The sequence below is a fragment of the Echinops telfairi genome, unplaced genomic scaffold (genome assembly GCF_000313985.2).
Source record: "Echinops telfairi isolate 266 unplaced genomic scaffold, ASM31398v2 ScPeMD7_7468;HRSCAF=8506_1, whole genome shotgun sequence".
In the NCBI taxonomy this organism is placed as follows: Eukaryota; Metazoa; Chordata; class Mammalia; order Afrosoricida; family Tenrecidae; genus Echinops; species Echinops telfairi.
In genome coordinates, this window is record NW_022111370.1 from 5,881,206 (window position 1) to 5,900,324 (window position 19,119).

Genomic DNA, 19,119 nt, shown 5'->3' on the forward strand with positions numbered 1-19,119 from the left:
CAACGTGTGTTTTTCACCCTCCTTGGATAGTTTACGCTACAGGGGAGCAGAAACGCAAAGGAAACACATCCGCGCCCCCCAGCCCAGCCCCAACCGCAGCGTGCCGCAAGACTGCAGACTTGAACTCACCAGAGTCCTGGGCATGAGGTGACACCTCTCAAGGAAGCTGCTCCTCCTTTAGTGCATTGATCTATCCGGACTCACTCTCACAGGGGAGCGCCAATCTCGGCGTTGTCAATGCTGCTGGCTGCAGCCAACTCAGGGTCATGCTCCCTCTCTTGTGATGCCTGGTTTTGGCAAACAGATCACCAGGCCTTTCTCCCCAGTCTGTCCGAGTGTGGGAAACTGCTCAGCCTCACAGAAACACGCAAGCCTCCATAGATGGACAGGTGGCTGTTGGTGAGGTGCAGTGGCGGGGGAGGGGTTGGGGAGGGTGAGCCCAGGTTTCCCGCATGGAAGATGAGAATTCTACCACAGAACACCCCTGTTTGCGCCAGCCCCCAGGTCTCTCTAGTCGCCCCCTTCTCCCTGACAACACATCGCTGTCCATAATTAGACCATGCATTTCTCTTGATCTGATTCTGGAATTGGTTTCAGAGCTTCCACAAAGGTAAAACACATGGACTCACTTACTCAAGCGCCGTATCTGGAAAAGAATAAAATGGGCTCTGGCCTGGGATAACCCTGGAAATAGACTCTCTGCAGGTGGAAATTACATCTGGGGGTCCAAGCAAGACAAGGCAGGCTAGGAAGGCCAGTGCACATTACGTTCCTGCAGCCACTGTAAACAGCCGGTGTCCGTGGTAGACCATTGTGCTACAAGGCAAACACTCGCCAAGCCTCTTGCAGGGCGGATGCTCCAGTTACCTCAGCGCACAGGGCTGCTGAGCCTCATTCAACCCTGCATGAGGCCGATGGGTGCGTTGGCGCTTACTCCCCAAGTGGCCGGTGTGTGCCATGTAAGAGAGCCTACACTTTCAAATGAAATTATTATTGACTCATCTTTACATGTCATGCTCAGATATTTTTAATCCTCGAATGCATATAAGTAAGCTGGTCAGTGCAAAAAAAGAAAAAGAATAAAAGAGAGAAAGAAAGAAAAGAAAGACCAAAGAAGATGTATTTTGAATGATGGTGTTTTAAAGAACATTGAGTAGGCCATGGGCTAGCAGAACAACCCCGGTAGTGCTGAGCGTTGTGTTGGGCTGTTAACCGAAAGGTTGGTGGTTCCAATCCCCATGCTGCTTCAAAGAAGAACAAGGAGAATTTTCATCCTTGGGAATCCTACGGAACAGTTCTACTTTGTCCTGGAGAGCTGCTACCAGTTGGAATCGACTGCACAGTCAGGTTTTTGCCAGAAGAATGTACAAATCTCTCTTGAAGAAAGGATAGCCAGAATGTGCCTAAAAATGAGGTGGTGAGCTTCATTGTTGCTTACTTTGGACGTTATCAGGAGGGAAAAATTCCTGGAGAAGGGTGTCATATTTGACAAAGTAGAAGGTGACTTTAAAAAGAGGGATACCCTGCAGGAGATGGGTGGACTCAGGGGTTGCACGCTACAATAGCCTCAATGTAAGAATGATCGTGACGAGGATGCAGGCCCAGGAAACGTTTCATTCTGTTATGCATAAGGTCTCTCTGAGCTGGAGCGCAACAGACTGCTGTGAATGAGCATTTACCTCGTGCCTGCACCATACTATGTCCTACATCCATGTTCTCTAATGTAATGGAGACAGAAATCTAAAGGTAAGGACTTGTAGTGCCCGTATCGACAGTGACTCCTGGGATGCGGTCAACAGCTCAAGTACTTAGCCGTGAGTTGAAAGACTGGAAGGTAAGTCCACCCAGAGGTGCCCTGGAAGAAAGGCCTGCTGGCCCATGTTCAGAAAACCAGCCCTCAAAGGCCCAAGAAGCACAGTCCTATTCTGACACACGTGAGGTCACTGTGAAACAGAGCCAGCTTGGTGCCCGTTGTCACTGAGCTCAGTGAGGTCACGGGACTTGCCCAAAGTTATTTAGTTTTTAAGTGGTAGAGTCAGAATTTGTTCCTGGGTCTCTGATTTTCAAGCCCTTTGCATTTGGCCCACTCCAGGGGGCTCACAAGACGCTCATAAAAGAAATGAGTCCCAGGCATGCGGTCATCCCTATACGTTACAAGTATATGGCTACTATTTGTCTTAGCTGCTACAACAGAGATATCACAAGTGGGTAACTTTAATACAGAGAAGTTTATTTCCCCATTGTTTAGGAGGGTAGGTGTCTGAACAAAGGCACCTGCTCTAGGGGAAGGGCATTGTCTCTTTCCAGTTTCTGTTTCTTGGTCCCTTGGCATTGCCACATGGCCTGCATCTGCCTTGATCTCTGCTTGCTTCTTGGAAATGAATCTGCTCCTTCGATGGCTCAAAGGCCACTGATTTCAGACACACCCTCTATTGATTCACCTCATTAGTGTAACAAAGAAAATCCTCTTCCCAAATGGGATTACATCCACAAATGTAATCATGGGGATTTATAACACATATTTTTGGGAGATAGAATTCAATTGCTCCACTCAGAGGAAGATTTTATGGAGAAATGTTCTTTGGCCCCTTAGACTAGGTCAACCACAATCTCCTCTTCACTGTGTTCTCTGGGATTATTAAATGTATCATAATAAATACTGGGTTTTATTTTTATTATCCATCCATTGTATCTATTTCCTGCTAGATGGAAACTCCATGAGGACCTGCCCACAGTAGTACCTTTATCATCCAGTACATGCACGGCGCAGAGTAGGTACCAATGAATATTGAACAAGTAAGTGAAGGAGAGCCGGACTGAAATCACCAGAGAATCCAATCACAGTGCCGAGTCTGCTCTTCCTTTGCTGTGGAACCTCTGCCCGCTGTCCATTCCTCTTTTCCTTCCTCTCCTTTGTGTCTCATAAGAACAAGCAGCAAGTGTAGAACCAAGACCCAGGTGCGACGCTTTCTAATTTCAGAGCACTAGCCTATCCAAGTCGACCTTCCCTGTCTCTGGAAAAGGACATCCCGCTTGGGAGAGTAGAAGGGCATCCAGAAGGGAAGATCCTCAATGATCGAGATTCACACGGTGCCTCTAACAATGAGCTCAAACATAACCACAGGTTGGAGGAGGGATGCAAGACCAGGCAGTGTGTGGTTCTGTTGTTCACGGGGTATTTATGAGTGGTATCTAACCACAAACGACAGTGTCCTATAATGTATGTAAGGAGTCCTTGTGGTGCTGTTGAGAGCCCTGGCGGTGTCGTCCTTAAACGTTGGGCTGCGATCTGCATGGTCAGCAACTCGAATCCACCAGCAGCTTTGTAAGAGAAAGACTGGGCTTCCTACTCTCAAAACCCACAGAGGGGTCACTGTGAGCCAGCATGGACTCAACGGCAGAGGTTTTTATTTTTTGTTTTGGTTGATGGTGCTGTTGGGTCAGTGTGGAACTGCTAACCACAAGGTCAATGGTTCAAATCTCTCAGCTGCTCCTAGGGAGAAAGAAGAGGTTATGTGCTCCTCTAAGGATTTACAGCAGCGGTACTCAACCTGTGGTTTGCGACCCCTTTGGGGTGGTGGTGGTGGTGAACGACCCTTTCACAGAGGTTGCCTGATTCATAGCAGTAGCAAAATTATAGTTATGAAGTAGCAACAAAAATAATTTTATGGTTGGGGGGGGTGTAACCACATGATGAGTAACTGTATTAAAGGGTCGCAGCATTAGGAAGTTTGAGAACCACTGATTTATAGCCTTGTAAACCCTACATTGGGTTTCTAAGAGTTGGAATTGAATTGATAGCAGTGGATTTGGTTGAGTTTGTGTGTGGGGTGATTTGGTCAAAGCAGTTGGCTGCTAACCAAACGTTCAGTGGTTTGAATCCACTGGTTTATCCCATGAGAGAGAGAATTTCTCTTCCCAAAAGATTTTCAGTCTTGGAAACTTTATGGGGTAGTTCTACACAGTGCTATAGAGCTGCCCTGAGTTGGAATTAACCAGGATAACAATGAGTTCCTTTGCTTTTGATACAGTATTTAGAAGTGTAAAGTGGGCTTCTTTCTGGCTGTGACTTGTATCAAGCCAGCAGTTAGTCTTGCTTTTGTTTCTTATATTCTGTTCCTAACATTAACTTTTGACTGGCTGCAGCTACACGGCAAGAAAGCACCACCCTTGAATGTCCTGCTGACTCAGCTGGAAGCGGCAGCTGTTCCAATAAGCAATTTGATGTTTAGTACCTGAGATTGGCTTGCTCCTTCCAGTAAGATTGCAAGCTCAACAGAATGTAGGAAAGCATGAAAAAGTTTCCCAGCCTGCATCTCTTGATGCAGCAAAGAGAGCGGCAAAGGTTAAAGGGAGATATTTGCGTTGTAGGCAAGGAGAACTGGCTCTATGTACAGTTTCAATGGAACTCTTTGGATGAGGCCCTCAGAATTAAAAATGGCTGGTTTGTCAAGGGCTACAGGGAAGCAGCTATCTAAGAGAGGTTTTGGCATTACTCATTGCCTAACTCAAATGGTGTGCTGCTAAATGTGACTCTCCCCCCCACCCAAAAAAAGCCCCAACTTATGGTGTATGCCAATTTCTGTGGTGTAAATACTCCTCTGATAGTTTGTTTCAAGCTACTAATGCAATGGTACTGAAAATAATGTAGCAACTTGCTGTAGACACTAGGGCCCAGGTAGCTGGTATAGCACACTACTGTATGACTTGCTCTAATTATTGTCCACAGCATGGCTGAGTCATGCTGAGATCCTCAAGGGACATAATGATGGATATTGAGAGCAAAGACCAAGTCAAGTCAGTGTATGTGGCAGACAGAAAAGACCTATGAGCTAGAAAAGACATCACATTTGGTGGGCTATGGTGTGGGTGAAGTAAAAATCAAGGTGATGGTCTCAAATTCAGAGCTTCAACACCAAAGGTAGATAGAGTTCAGGTGCAAATATTAATGATTCCATTCACCATCTGAGAGACTTTGGATAAGGTACACCCCTGCTGGACTTCTGTTTCTTGAGCTACAGAAAACATAGACAATAATAGTTCCTGTCCCAAAGAGCTATCAGTCATCTGTCAGTTTGAAGTACTGTTGTGGCTTGGTGTCTTTTACGATGCTGAAAGCTACACCATTGTTATTTCAAATACCAAAAGGGTCACCCATGGTGGACAGGTTTCATCAAAGCTTCTAGACTGAAGTGGGCTAGGAAAGGAGATCTGGAGATGTATTTGAGAAAAGCCCGCTGGAAACCTTCGAATAGCATGGAGACAGTGTCTTCATTCAATGTTGGAAGATGGGCCCCTCAGAATGGGAGGCATTCAAAATACGCCTGGGGAAGTGCTGCCTCATCAAAGTTGAGTTGACCTTCATGCCATGGATTGAGTAAAACTTTCGGAACCTGAATGCACGAATCAAAGGGAGAAAAGGCAGCTGTAAACAGGCATTAGTAAACACAATGCAGATGGTATGAAAAATCAACCTAGAAAAGTTGGAAGCCATCAAAAATGAAATGGAATACACAGAGATTAGCATCCTAGGTATTAGTGAGCTGAACTGGAGACTGTAGCACCCAGTTTGGATCAGACAATCATAGGGTCTGCCATGTGGAACTAATAAGTTTGAGAGGAATGGTTTCACATTCATTGTTAAAAAGAACATTTCAAGATCCTACCCTAAAACACTGGGCTGTCAGTGATAGGATAGTATCTACACATGTACAAGGGAGTCATCTAATAGCACTATTATTTAAATTTTCACACCGATCACTAATGCCAAGGATGAGGAAATTAAAGATTCTTATCAGCTTCTGTAGTCTGAAATTGATAAAACATGTAATCAAAATGCATTGATAATTACTCATGATTGGGATGAGGAAATTGGAAGCAAAAAACAAGGTTGGCAGTTAGAAAAATAAAGCTTGGTGATAGAAACAAGTGTGGAGGTCACATTATAGAATTTTGCAAGAACAATGGCATACTCAAATGCATAAATGGTGATTTCTTTTTTTTCAATAAACTTTCATCTTACATCCTTTGGACATGTTGTCAGGAGAGACCTTTCCCTTGAGAAAGACATCGTGTTTGGTAAAGTAGAGGGGTAGTGTAAAAGAGGACGATCCTCATTGAGATGGATTAACACAGTGGCTGCATATGTGGGCTCAGTATAAGAACAATTGTAAAGATGGCACAGGACTGGACCATCCTTTCATTCTGTTGTGTAGAGACTATATCTGTGGAAAGAGAGGATGGAAAAGCTCAATATCATCAGTCAAAACAAGGCCAGCGTCTAAGGGTGGAAGCTCAAGGTGAAGCTGGAGAAAATGAAAAGAGCCAAACTATGACCTTGAGTGTATCCCACCTGAATTTGGAATCCATCTCAGGAATAGACTTGGCGCATTGGGCAGTAACGATTGAAGCCCCGAGGAGCTGTGAAATGTCATCAAGGACATCATGCAAGAGGAAACCACAAAGTCATTAAAAAGGCAAGAAAGGAAGACTGGAGCATAATGCATGTTGGCAGAGACTCAAGTCCTGTGCCCCTCGCAATCGTGTTATGCCTGAGCCCATTGAGGCAGCCACTGTGTCCGTCCATCTCATTGAGGGTCTTCCTCTTCTTTCCAGAGCATGCTGTCCTTTTCCAGGACGGGTCTCTGCTGACAATCAGTTCAAAGCACATCAGATGTCGCCTCTAAGGAGCATTCTGGATATACTTCTTCCAAGACAGACCTGTTTTTCTTTTAGCAGACAGAGAGCCAGAGGAATAATGGGTGTTTCATCAGCGCCCTGGTTGACTCCTTCCTTCCTTGTGACCCTTCTTGAGGGGAGGTCCCATTGTCTACAGGTACGTTTGGATCTCTACTCCAACCCTGCTCATTCTCAACAATGTGTTTTTGCTTGTTTGTTTGTTTTGGATCTTTTTATGCCTGTTACCTGATCCCATTGACACCTCAAGATTGCCCAATCTGGTGTGCTTCTTCGGTGTGGACTTGTTGCTTCTCTGCTAGATGGCTGCTTAGGTGCACAAGCAAATGTGGTGACACTAGCATATTTTAACATGATAACAGCAACAACGATCATGATGATAAAAATAACTGTTTTATTGCACCTACAATGCAAGTGGCAAAGCATCACTCATTTGTTATTATATACCCTTGGTTGTACCTTCAATTTTTAATATATTAGGAGAGGCAAAATGTATTGCTACTGAACCATGCTGCTCCTCTATTCGTTCTAACAGAAAGAAGCCCTATACGACCCTGCCCAGTTCCACATCACCCTCACAATTGTTATGTTTGAGCCCGTTACTGCAGCCATCGGGTCAGTCCATCTTGTTGGGGGTCTTTCTCTTTTTGCTCTACTTTGCCAAGCATGTTTTCCTTTGATCAGGTCTGGCCCTTCCTGAGAGCATATCCAAAGTATGTGAGATGAAGTCTCGCCGTTTTGACTTCGAAGGAATATTCTGGCTGTACTTCTTCCAGCACAGATTTTTTAGTTCTCCTGGCAGTCCGTGCAGTTGTGTATTCTTTGCCAGCACCAGAATTCAAATGCGTCGGTGCTTCAGTGTGGTCCTTGTTTATGCATTGTCCAGCTTCGGCACGCAGAGGAGACAGTGGAAAATCCCACGGTTGGGGTAGACACCGTGATTAAATTATAAGTACCCAAACGAGCAGCTATTGCTCTGCTTCCCTCTCTGTCTGTACACTTCTGATGGTGGTATTTCTAGTTTCCTAACCTCTCTCGAGGAATTCTGTACTCTTGGATTCTCACCACGTTAAAACTGCAGGTTGACTATGCTCTAGGTAGTCAAGTTGTGTTCCTTTTTGATGTTCATGGAGTTTTTGGAACACAAAGAAGTGTGAAGACGCAAGATCAGGGCTGTAGGGTGGAAGATGTAAGATTCCCCAGTGACATTTTCCTAGAATATTCCTTTCTACCTTCAAAGAGTGAACAGGTGCATTGTTGTGACGGGGGAAAAAAAGCAACAACCCGTGGGTGAACATTCCCTGGCCTTTGTCTCTCCGACACAGTTTTCAAATTTGTTGAAAATTCTTTGTAATAATATCTCATGATTGTGTTGTGTCCCTAGAGAAAATCTATCCAGGTTCATCCTTTGGAATGCCCAAACACAGCTGCCTTGGCCTTCTGCGTGTCTGTCAGCCTGTCACACGGTGGTGGCTTGTGTGTGGACGTGATGCTGGGAGCTGTGCTACAGGTATTTCAAATACGAGCAGGTTCACTCAGTGTGAACTGGTTTCAGCAGAGCTTCCAGTCTAAGAACAGACTACAAGAAAGAATCGGTTGACCACTTCTGAAAAATTAGCCACAGATCAAGAAGCAATTGTTTGAACATCGTTTTAAAATCAGGAAAGGTGTGCATCAGGGTTGGGTCCTCTCACCGTAGACTTTAAAAATCTCTATGTACAGCAAATCGAGAAAATGGATTCTATAAAGAAGAAGGTGGCATCAGAACTGGAAGAAGGCTTATTAACCACCTGCAATATGCAAGTGACACAACCTTGCTTGCTGAAAGTGTGGAGAACTTGAGGCACTTGCTTATGGTGATCTAAAATGGTAGCCTTCTGTATGGATTACACCTGACTGTTAACAAAGCCCAAATCCTCACCACTGCACCCATAGGTCTTACTTGGATCCACAGTCAGTGCTCATGGAAGCAGCAGTCAAGAGATTAAACAAATACCGGTATCACAGGTATTTCAAATTGGGAGAATCTGTATTGGGTAAAGTGTTGAAAAACAAGGCTGTTACTTTGAGGACCAAGGTGCACCCGACACAAGCAATTTTTAATCATTAACATATCTAAGATATTTTAATTGCCTTCTATGCATATGGAAGTTGGACACTGAATAAGGAAGACCACAGAAGAATTGATGCTTTTGAATTATGGTGCTGGTGACAAATATTGAAAGTACTATCCATCTTGGAAGAAGTACAGCCAGAAAATTCCTTAGAGACAAGAATAGCAAGACTTTCTCTCATGTACTTTGGACATCTTGTCAGGAGAGACTAGTCCCTGGGTCAGTGCCTGGAGAAGAACATCCTGCTTGTAAAGTGGAGCAGCAGTGACAAAGAGGAAGGCCCTCCACAAGATGGATGGACACAGTGGCTGCAACACTGGCTCAAACAGAAGAACAATTGTAGGATGGTGCAGGACTGGCTGTGTCTCATTTTGTTGTACACAGGGTGGCTAGAGTTAGAATTAACAGTAAGAATAGGAACTTCTGTACTGAGCTCTCTACCTTGAATTTAACTGCTCCTTTCAGAAGCTACTGCTTTGGCCTCTTCCTTGAAGGTATCCGAATGGGAGTAAGACACGCGTATTGCTAAGAGAACTTGTCTGCAGTCATCTGTTCATCAGAGAGAAGTACTTTCACATGTTCTGTTTGGAACAGCCCCTGTGAACTGGAACCCTAGTAAGCAGTACATGTTTGCTTACCCTCCTAGTAGGCTTTACGAGGGTTTGCTTTTAGTGATTGTACATAAAGCAGAAGTTAGCACTTCCTTCTACCTCTATTTCATTATAATGCTCTTTTGGGTTAAGTTGCATCCTTCCCCACCCTCTGCTGCCTGTGAGTGTGACTTCCTTGGGAAATAGAGTCTTTGAAGCTGTAATCAAGTTAAGATGCAATCATCAGAGTGAGCCCCAATCCATTGTGGCTGCTGTCACGATAACTGAGTGTGGTAGTTACATAATCTCGTGTCAATTTGAGGATTAAGAGTGTAGGGCGGCAATCTAGCCTGTCAAGGATAGACTTGGCTATCAGGATATAGCCAACGAGGCCTCTGTATGGGCATGGCCTTCTCCTGAGGATTCTGGGAACTCTTATATTTCCTCCTTGGAGGCCGGAGACTCTCTCTCTCTCTCCTCACTCCCTCTGAGACAACCTGTGGAGAAGACACATGGAGAGAGGCTGATGCAGCCAGACCTGTAGAGCCAGAGAAGCCACATGGAGACAGACCCTTGTCAGTGCTGAGATGCTTATGCTGCCAATGGAACCACAAGACTTCCCACCTGCTGGCCGGTGATCTTCCTGCATTTGGCATCATTGCATGTGTTGTGTGAGTCAGAAGGGAACTTTATAGATTGTTATCAGACATATGGGCTAATATCAGACTTATGGACTTGATTTGGACTGGGCTGGATTGTTTTCTCAATATTCAATTGCTCTTGTATATAAACCTCTTTCTTATACGCATATTTGTGTTTATGAATTTGTTTCTCTAGTCTACCCAGACTAACACACTGAGGAAGAGATCCAGACACACAGGATGTGATGATGTGTAATGCCCAGGATTGCCTATAACATCAGCTCAGAGAAGGGCATGGACTTGTATTCTCCCCTAGAGCCTTCAGAGAGAGCCTGGCCCCACCAGCACCGTGATTTTGGGTGGTAGGAGAACACAAGATTATTGTTTTAAGTCTCCCAGGTTGGGACTTTGTTACAGTCATCCTAGGAAACGAAGACCATTGTGCTGGATGGCTCTCACCCTGCCTACCAATTGTCCATGCCAGAGCCTCTTTTCTGTGGACGTGTTGCTACATTCCAGCAGACTGCTTTAGTCACAGGGAGCCCGAAGAACCTGTCTGGACTATCAGTCTGGCTGGATTTTCCAGGTTTCAAACAAGAAAAAAAGAACTACTGGGGATTTGGGGGTCCCCTAGTTATAAGAAGTGCATTGTGTCCTTCTAGTTCATCTTCCCACTGTGGTCTCCCAATCCATTCTCCAAGGCACAGCAAGGTGGTGGTGGGGTGCTTATACATGTAAATCATCCCACTTCCTATCATTTCCTGAACTCTGGAAAGCGTTGGGAACCCATCCACAGGCTGTATTACGGACCACATGACGCCTGTAGTATGACGCCAGCCTCGTCTCCAGTGCTCTGCCCTGCCTGCTCTCTGAGCTGTCACTTCATGGCTCCTCTTTCTCTCCTTACTGCTGTTCCCTCAGCCTGGAATGAGCCTCCACATCTTTGTTCACGGGTGGATCTTTCTCCCACTTCTGGTTGCCTCCCTGGCCCTCCTCGGCAGTATCTAAAGTGTAGGTTTCAGCTCTGTCAGTCTTTCAGCATCTTCTTCTCTTTTTAAAGAAATTTTGCTTTTATAACTGGCATTTTGAATAAGCTATGTTTGGCAAGGTAAGATCAAAAAAATCATTTTCTTTCTCTCCTACCACAGCTTCAAACCTGCTTGGGAGAGTTTGCCAAGGATGAGATTGCTGGTGAATCTCATGACTTTAAGGATAACTTACATGGTGTAACATTGTCTTACTTCTTGACAGTCAGTAAACTGAAACCACAGCTGTTGCTGTGGATTCCAACTCACACTGACCCCATGCAACAGAGCAGCATTGCCTCATAGGGTTTCCCAAGCATGTTATCTTTACAGGAACAGACTGTCGCCCCTTCTTCTTGTGTTGTGGTTGGTGGGTTTGAACCTAGCGCTCCTTAGAAAGTGAATAGTGTAGTCCAGTCAAAGGGCAAGACTTGTGTTGCTCATCCAATTCAAGACACTTCTCCTTCAAGGCTCACGCTTTACTTAATGTCCCAAGGATCACAGTACTTAAGGCTCTTGTGGTCTGCTCTTCCATGTCCTCTTTTTTTTTTTTTTTTTGCCTTCTACTCTCCTCCTTTGTCAACACGTCCCCCACCCAGATTTCTGTTGGCATATTCAGAATCAGGCTGAAGAAGAAGAATGAGGGAGACATGAAAAACAAAGGGGCAACATTATTCTTGGGTGCTGTAGAATTGCATCTAACTCATGATGATCCCAGGTAACAGAGTTGAACTGCCCCATGGGGTTTTCTCGACTGTAATCAATCACCAAGACACCTTGGTGATGCAGCGGTTAAGCACTCACCTGCTAGCTGAAAACTCACTGCCATCAAGTCAATGCTGACTCATAGTGACCCCCGCTGTGGATTTTTGAGACTTTAATTGTTTACAGGAGTAGAAAACCAGTCTTTTTCCTAGGGGGCTGCTGGTAGTTTCAAACTGCCGACCATGCAGATAGAAGCCCAACATGTAACCACTATACTACCAGGGTTCCACTGCTAGCTGAAAGGTTGCTGGTTTAAACCCATTGATTGCTGTGTAGGAGAAGGAGCAGGTTGTCAGCTTTTGTAAAGATTATGGCATCAGAAAAAAACCCTATGGGGCACTTGTACTCTGTCCTATAGAGTCAGTGTGAGTTGAAATCAACTCCACAGTGGTGGGTCATTCCTCATGGAAGAGAAGCAGCAGGTCTTTCTCCCATGGAACTACTGGTGGTTTCTCATTGCCAACCTCTTGCAGCCAAGTGATTAACTTCTTGACTTTTCTTATACATAGATTGAGGGTTAGAGATAGACTATGGGCTACAGGGTCATGGATTGGGTTTTCCTGCTTCTTACGAAGTCCTACATCAGTGATCTACTTCTTTTGTTAGAATTTGTGGAGGGAGGCTTGCTTATCATCTATCTACTCCTACCCATTATCTCAGCTCAGGTGCTTTCTGAAAGTTTGAAAGTTTGAGTCCACCCAGAGATGCTTTATTTTGCTGATCTACTTCAGAAAAATCACATAGTGAAGGTACTTTGTAGGATATATCTATATCTATATCTACATCTACATCTATATCTATATCTATATAATCACCTACCCACCCTGGCCCCAAACAGGAAAAAACTCTGCTGGGCAGAGCTTTTGTAGTACACATTTTCCCCTCTAAGTGAGTATCAAGCAACTCGCTCTGAGTTAGTGCACCTAGTGGTGTCACCTGGGAAGCTTCTCTCTGGTCACTGTTAATTTTTTCACAAAAGCAGTTTTGCTCGAACATCATTTTTTGTGATGTCTGATTTAAGAGAACAGCAAGTGGCTGTGAGATTTTGTTTCCTGCTCAGAAAAAATGCCGTGGAAACTGTTGTGATGTTGAACACAGATTACAAGGACAGTACTGTGGGGGAATACTCTAGTTTATAAGTGGTTTTCTTGTTTCAAAATGGTGACATGTTGATTGATGACAAAGCTCATTCTGGATGTCTGTCAACTTCCCGAATGGACAAAAATGTCAACAAAATTCATGCACTTGTGCTTGAAGACTGATGACAAACCATTGAATAGATGGGGACATTATTTGGACTATGTTGGAGCTCAGTTCAACAAATTTTAATGGTAGATTTGGGAATGAAAAGGGTCGCTATGAAATTTTTGCCTGAGTTTCTGACTGACCAGGAAAAATAGCGTCAAGTGGAAACATGCTGTGCTTTGAAAGAACAGCTCTGAAGCAACCCAGTTCCCCCACCCCCACCCCATGGTCATTACTAGCGATAAGACGTGGTGCTATCTTTACAACTCCAAAAGCAAATGGTAATCAAGCCAATGGAAGATGCCATAATCACCTTGCCCAAAATAGCTTGTCAAGTGAAATCAAAGACCCAGATGATGCTCATTTGTTTTTTTGATGTGAAGGGTATGGTGTATTTGGAGTTCATTCCACCAGGTCAGACTATTAATCAGCTTTCTACTTAGAGGTTCTGAAAAGAATGCATAACAATGTGCAACAAAAAAGGCCTGATTTGTGGCAGACAGGGGACTGGTTTTGCCACCATGACAATGCACCTGCTCACGCAACCATCTCAGTGCACCTGTTTTGGGCAAAAAACAGCATATCTCTCTTGTCCCATGCACCTTACTCGCCTGACCATCCTCCATGTGACTTCTTTTTATTTCCACTAATGAAGAGGGGCATGAAAAGAGAGTGATTTGATGACTTAGACGAGGTAAAGAAAACTAGGGAGGTGCTGTCAGCTATCAAACAGAGGAGTTTGAAAACTGTTCAAGAATAGAATTGCAGATTTGCCAAATGTATTAAGTGTAATGGAGAGTACTTTGAAGGTGATAAGGTTGTTTTGTAAAAAAATGTAAATACACAGCTTTGAAAAAAATCCGTCTTTTTTATAGTAAGTTTGTGTAGGTTTTTGTGTAAGCTTGCTATGGATGGGTTGGAACCTACCTGATGGCATTTGAAAGCAACAAGAACGTATCTACATATATTTTGATCTTTGCTGTAAATATATTCATGCATATAATCGTGCATACATGGGGCAAAGTTATGAACACTTCTTATCCAGGACCAAACATTGATGGAATGAGTCACAGAGCCTGGGAGCTTTAAATCATGGCCCAGGGGTGCACCAAGGTCAACTAGCATTACATAGTCCACAAAGTCTCTCTTCTAAATCATAGATTCCCAAATTTATTTGGTTCACCACCCCCTTTTCAGAAAAAAGTATTAGTGTTTCCCTGTAGTTTAAAATTTTTGTATTATGGCCAATAATCCGGATTAAAGTGTAGGTATTTGCTTTTGCAGGTCCCTGAATTGTTGGAGCACCTCCAGAGGGCAGTACTGCCCATTTTGGGAAACACTATTCTAAATCCTACTTTGTTAAGCAGTGACTGAGATCTTAAAAGCTCTCACCTGCCCATCTTAGGTGAAACTATTGGTCTTTTCCATCCAGAAGGAAGATGAGTGAATAAAATGGAAAGCATGGAAATAATTAGACCCATGGACTAGGGGACCTTGGGAATCTCAGTCTCCATGACCACGAGACCAGAAAAACTAGATGGTGCTCAGCTACTACCATCAATTACTCTGAAAAGGATCACATAAGAAGGTCTTGGATAGACTGAGAGAAAAATGTGGAACAAAACAAAAAATTATAAAGAAGACCAAGCTTACCGGTCACATAGTGATTAATTGAATCCCCAAATCTATGGTGGCCCTTAGTCACTGTACTCACTTTCTTGGCACAATTTTCAGGCAAACAATAGACAGCTCTATAATGGGGACAATGCCGCAAAGGAGACACCCTCTACTTAGAATAACTAAACTAACCATTTGAGATCAAAGGAGCAGCATTTGTACAAAAGGTAGTGAGTATAAAAGACAGTAAGGAGGACAGAAGGAGGAATCGAAACTGGAAACAGGGAGGAAGTGGGATGATTAGTGGTGCCCAGCAACCAATATAACCAAGGAGCTCACTGATGCCCTTATGTTGTTATTGGTGGTAGCGTTCTTGACTCTCTGTTATGTACATTTCTATGGTTTTTGTTCTATGAAACCCAGGTTGAATGTATAGAGACACCCTGGGGGGGGGTATGGTGGGGGAAGGTGGGGGTATAGGAGAGCCAATATCAAGGAGTGCAATGAGGAGGAAAATGTGTTGAAATTTATTGTAGATGTGATTGTACAACACTGCTTGATATAACTGAACTGTTGGATGGCATGATGTCTGGATTATGTCCTAATCCAATGATTTGGGAAAACAAGGACAACAAAACCCCTCTGGACACAGTTCTATGGGACCCCACGAGTCAGAATTGATGTGACAGCAACACGTGTTTCCTTTTTCTCCCCTCAGCATTGAGCTTTGACCAAAATTCTCAGACATCAAGTAGTAAGAAGTATATCAAATCCTTAACTTTAAAAAATCGTTGTCTTTTATTCTCAGAACCTTTATAAATCTCATCTTTATTTGTCTTCAGTGGTGGGCATAAGAAGGACATCAGCAGATTATATGCTGCAACTTTGTATTTAGTTATATATTAATAACAAGTGTACTCCTCATAATAAGGGTCGTGCGTGCAGTTTGTTGTAACTTGTTTGTTGAAATTGGGGAGTGCCTGTATTGCCTGTCTCCCCTGGGTAAGAAGCTTCAGACGATTGAGAAAGCTCAGGATTTTCTTAGCTGGTTAAATACTGGTTCTCTTTTAAGGCAATATCACTTGCACACAGTAGGGCCTCATTAAATGGTTGCTAGCCTAATGGAGGCATGTCAGGTGAGCTGGATTCAGAAGGCAGAATCCGACCTATTGTGTCACACATCACAGTCTGGCAGCCAAAGCAGGCTTAACCATGAAGAGCCATTCCTTACTTTTAGCCAAATGATGACTATGGATGGAGGGGTCTGGAAAGGCAGGGAGGGGGTATGATTTGAGTTAGTGGGTCCGTTATGGATGGGATTTGGAGAGGTGGAAGTAGGCAAATGCCATTTGGCTCAGAAACTTGACGTCAGGCTCCCCCACACTTAACTAGAGCCATCTGTCTCAATATCTCCCACTTCCCCAGCAGAACGCGGAGAGAATGCAAATATCTGCTGGCAGAGCTTGCAGTTCCCACCAGCACCAAACAAGGAGGCAAGAGAAGAGCGTGGTATTTTGGGGACCTGGATTTTGAATCTCATTTTCATCCTTCCTTCGCATGGTAGCAGCGGGTACATTTCATTCTCTTGGATTGAGGATCAATTCTCCTATATATATATTTTTGCCCCTGAATAACTTTTACTCTACACACACACACACACACACACACACACACACACACACTTCTGTCACTGCTTCATGCTTTCACTGGATTTTGAGTTTCTGTTTTATGGAACGAGGATGAACGACTATGCGGGTTTGCACAAATGCACACAGAAAATAGGTATGCAGATACGTGCCAAGTCATCTCTACCTGCTAGGAGCAGCCACCTTCGATCCACACACCCTACACTCCTTGATTCCCAGTGTTGTTCAAGCCAGGGCCAGCACGCATTGTTTCTTGAGCATGCCGCTGTTTGCAGGCAACTTATAAGCTCAGCACCAGCGTGAGAGTAAACCTTTCATATCTGTCGTACGTTAAAGGCAGGAGTCCTCTCATGGGCAGAACAGACTCCAGCATAGGAATGTTCTGGAAAGGTGAAGATGAGATACCGGGATGTATTTTTATATAATAGGAGGAGGCCAACTTTTGAATTGCCCAAGACAGACAAGAGACAAAGATATCAGGGGGTCTAGGAAATTAGGGATTGGGGGAGGGGAGGTCAAGGCCATGGGTGACTTTGCAGGCTGCAGGGGTGCCTAGAGAAGGGACATGGCAGTAAGGTGTTTCTGGTGGCAGGGGACAGGTGTCCAGGGCTGAAGATCCCATTCAATTGGAAGTGATTTCCTCCTCTGCTCTCTCGTCCCCCTCTGCATTCAGTCCATAGTTATCTCCTGCACATCATTGGTTCGCGTTAGTGGAACTGTGGGAAATAAAAGTGGGGAGGAGCGGGGGTCTTCTGTATTAGGAAGCAAGCAGAAGGGGGAGGGTGGCCGCTCAGGGTCTGGAGACTTGGAGTTTGCTTGGTGGAAGCAACAGAGCTGGCAGCAGGACGGACTGACAAGGACACAGGAAGGAAGGAAGGAAGGAAGGAAGGAAGGAAGGAAGGAAGGAAGGAAGGAAGGAAGGAAGGAAGGAAGGAAAATCTCCCCCAAAGGACCTGACCCTTCATTCGTATATATGTTTCCATCATTTTCAGAACATTTTCTTTCTACCTGAGCCCTTGATATCGGCTCATTTCCCCCTCCCCCACCTGCTCTCCCTCGTGAACCCTTGATAATTTATAAATTATTTTTTCATGTTTTAAACCGACTGCTGTCTCCCTTCAGCCAACTTTTCCATTGTCCACCCATCTGGGAGGATGTTATATGTAGATCATTGTGATCGGTTCCCCCTTTCTCCCCCACCTTCCCCTTCCCCTCTTGGTATCCCTACTCTCACTTTTGGTTCTGAGGGGTTTATCTGTTCTGGGTTCCCTGTGTTTCCAGTTCTTATCTATACCAGTGTACATACTCTGGTCTAGCCGGATTTGTAAGGTAGAATTGGGATCATGATAATGGGGTGGGGGGGAGGATTAAAGAACTAGAGGAAAGTTGTATGTTTCATCATTGCTATCCTACACCCTGACTGGCTCATCTCCTCCCTGTGACCCTTTTGTAAGGTGATGTCCAGTTGCCTACAATAGGGATTTGGGTCTCCACTCTATAGCCCCCTCATTCACATTGATATGATTTTTGTTCTGGGTCTTTGATGTCTGCTACCTGATCCCATCAATACCTCATGATCACACAGGCTGGTGTGCTTCTTCCATGTGGGCTTTGTTGCTTCTCAGCTAGATGGTCGCTTGTTTATCTTCAAGCCTTTAAGAGCCCAGATGCTATATCTTTTGATAGCCAGGCACCATAGCTTTCTTCACCACATTTGTGCATGCACCCATTTTGTTGAGAAGGTGAGCATCACAGAATGCCAGGTTATTAGAACCAAGCGTTCTTGCATTGAGGGAGTATTAAGTAGAGGCCCAATGTCTGTCTGCTACTGTAATACTTAACATATAAATATATATACATAGATCTATTTCCCTATAATTATATAAAATATATTTACATATGTACATGCTTGTATTTAGACCTCTATTAATGCCCTTTGCCTCCTAGTTCTCTCCTGTATTTCTTTTTACTTTCCCTTGTCTCACTATCATGTTCTGCCTTCCTTCAGGTTTCAGTAATTCCTCTCAGCTACATTGCCCTTGATCAAGCCCCACCAGGTATCCTATGCCCTCCTTGCTGTCTATTTTAGACACTTGTTCCCTTGTTCCTGTGTTTGTTGACAACCCCCTTCCTTTCCCCTGCCTCCCCCTCTCCCATCTTCCCCACAGACCTGTCGGTCCTATTGTTTTCTCCTTCGGATTGTTTATCCGCTTGTCTTATCTAGATAGACATGCAGAGACAATAATAGGCACAAAAACAAGATGAAGCAAAACAAAACAACAAAAATAAAACAAAAAACAAGAAAAAACAACAACAACAAACCAATGACAAAAAAAGAAAAGCCTGAAAATAGTTCCAGGTCTGTTTGTTGAGTGCGATGGGGTGCCACGCCCTGACCCCAACATTTATTTTTGGTATACCCCAAGGACTTGATTGCTTTGCTCCTCTTGCTGCTCTGCTGCATGCCCTTAGTGTTTCACTCAGGTGTGGTGGGATCCGATAGGGCACAATTCCTGCACCATGTCTCCAATGCTGTCCCTCGTAGCGCTATGGGGCAGTGAGGGACATCATGGCTCATGGTGGGGCTAGCCCTATGGTGCTCTTTGTGCATGAGCTACTCTGAGCAGGAATATTGTCCTTGGGGCTTGGTGGGCTAGGATGTGTTCCACTTTCTCTCCTTCCCTGTTCATTTGCTCCTGTGTGCTCTGATCAGCCGCACCCTTCTCCCTGAGCTGTACCTTCATTGCGGTTCTCTGAAGTGAATTCTTGGGGGGTGGTTG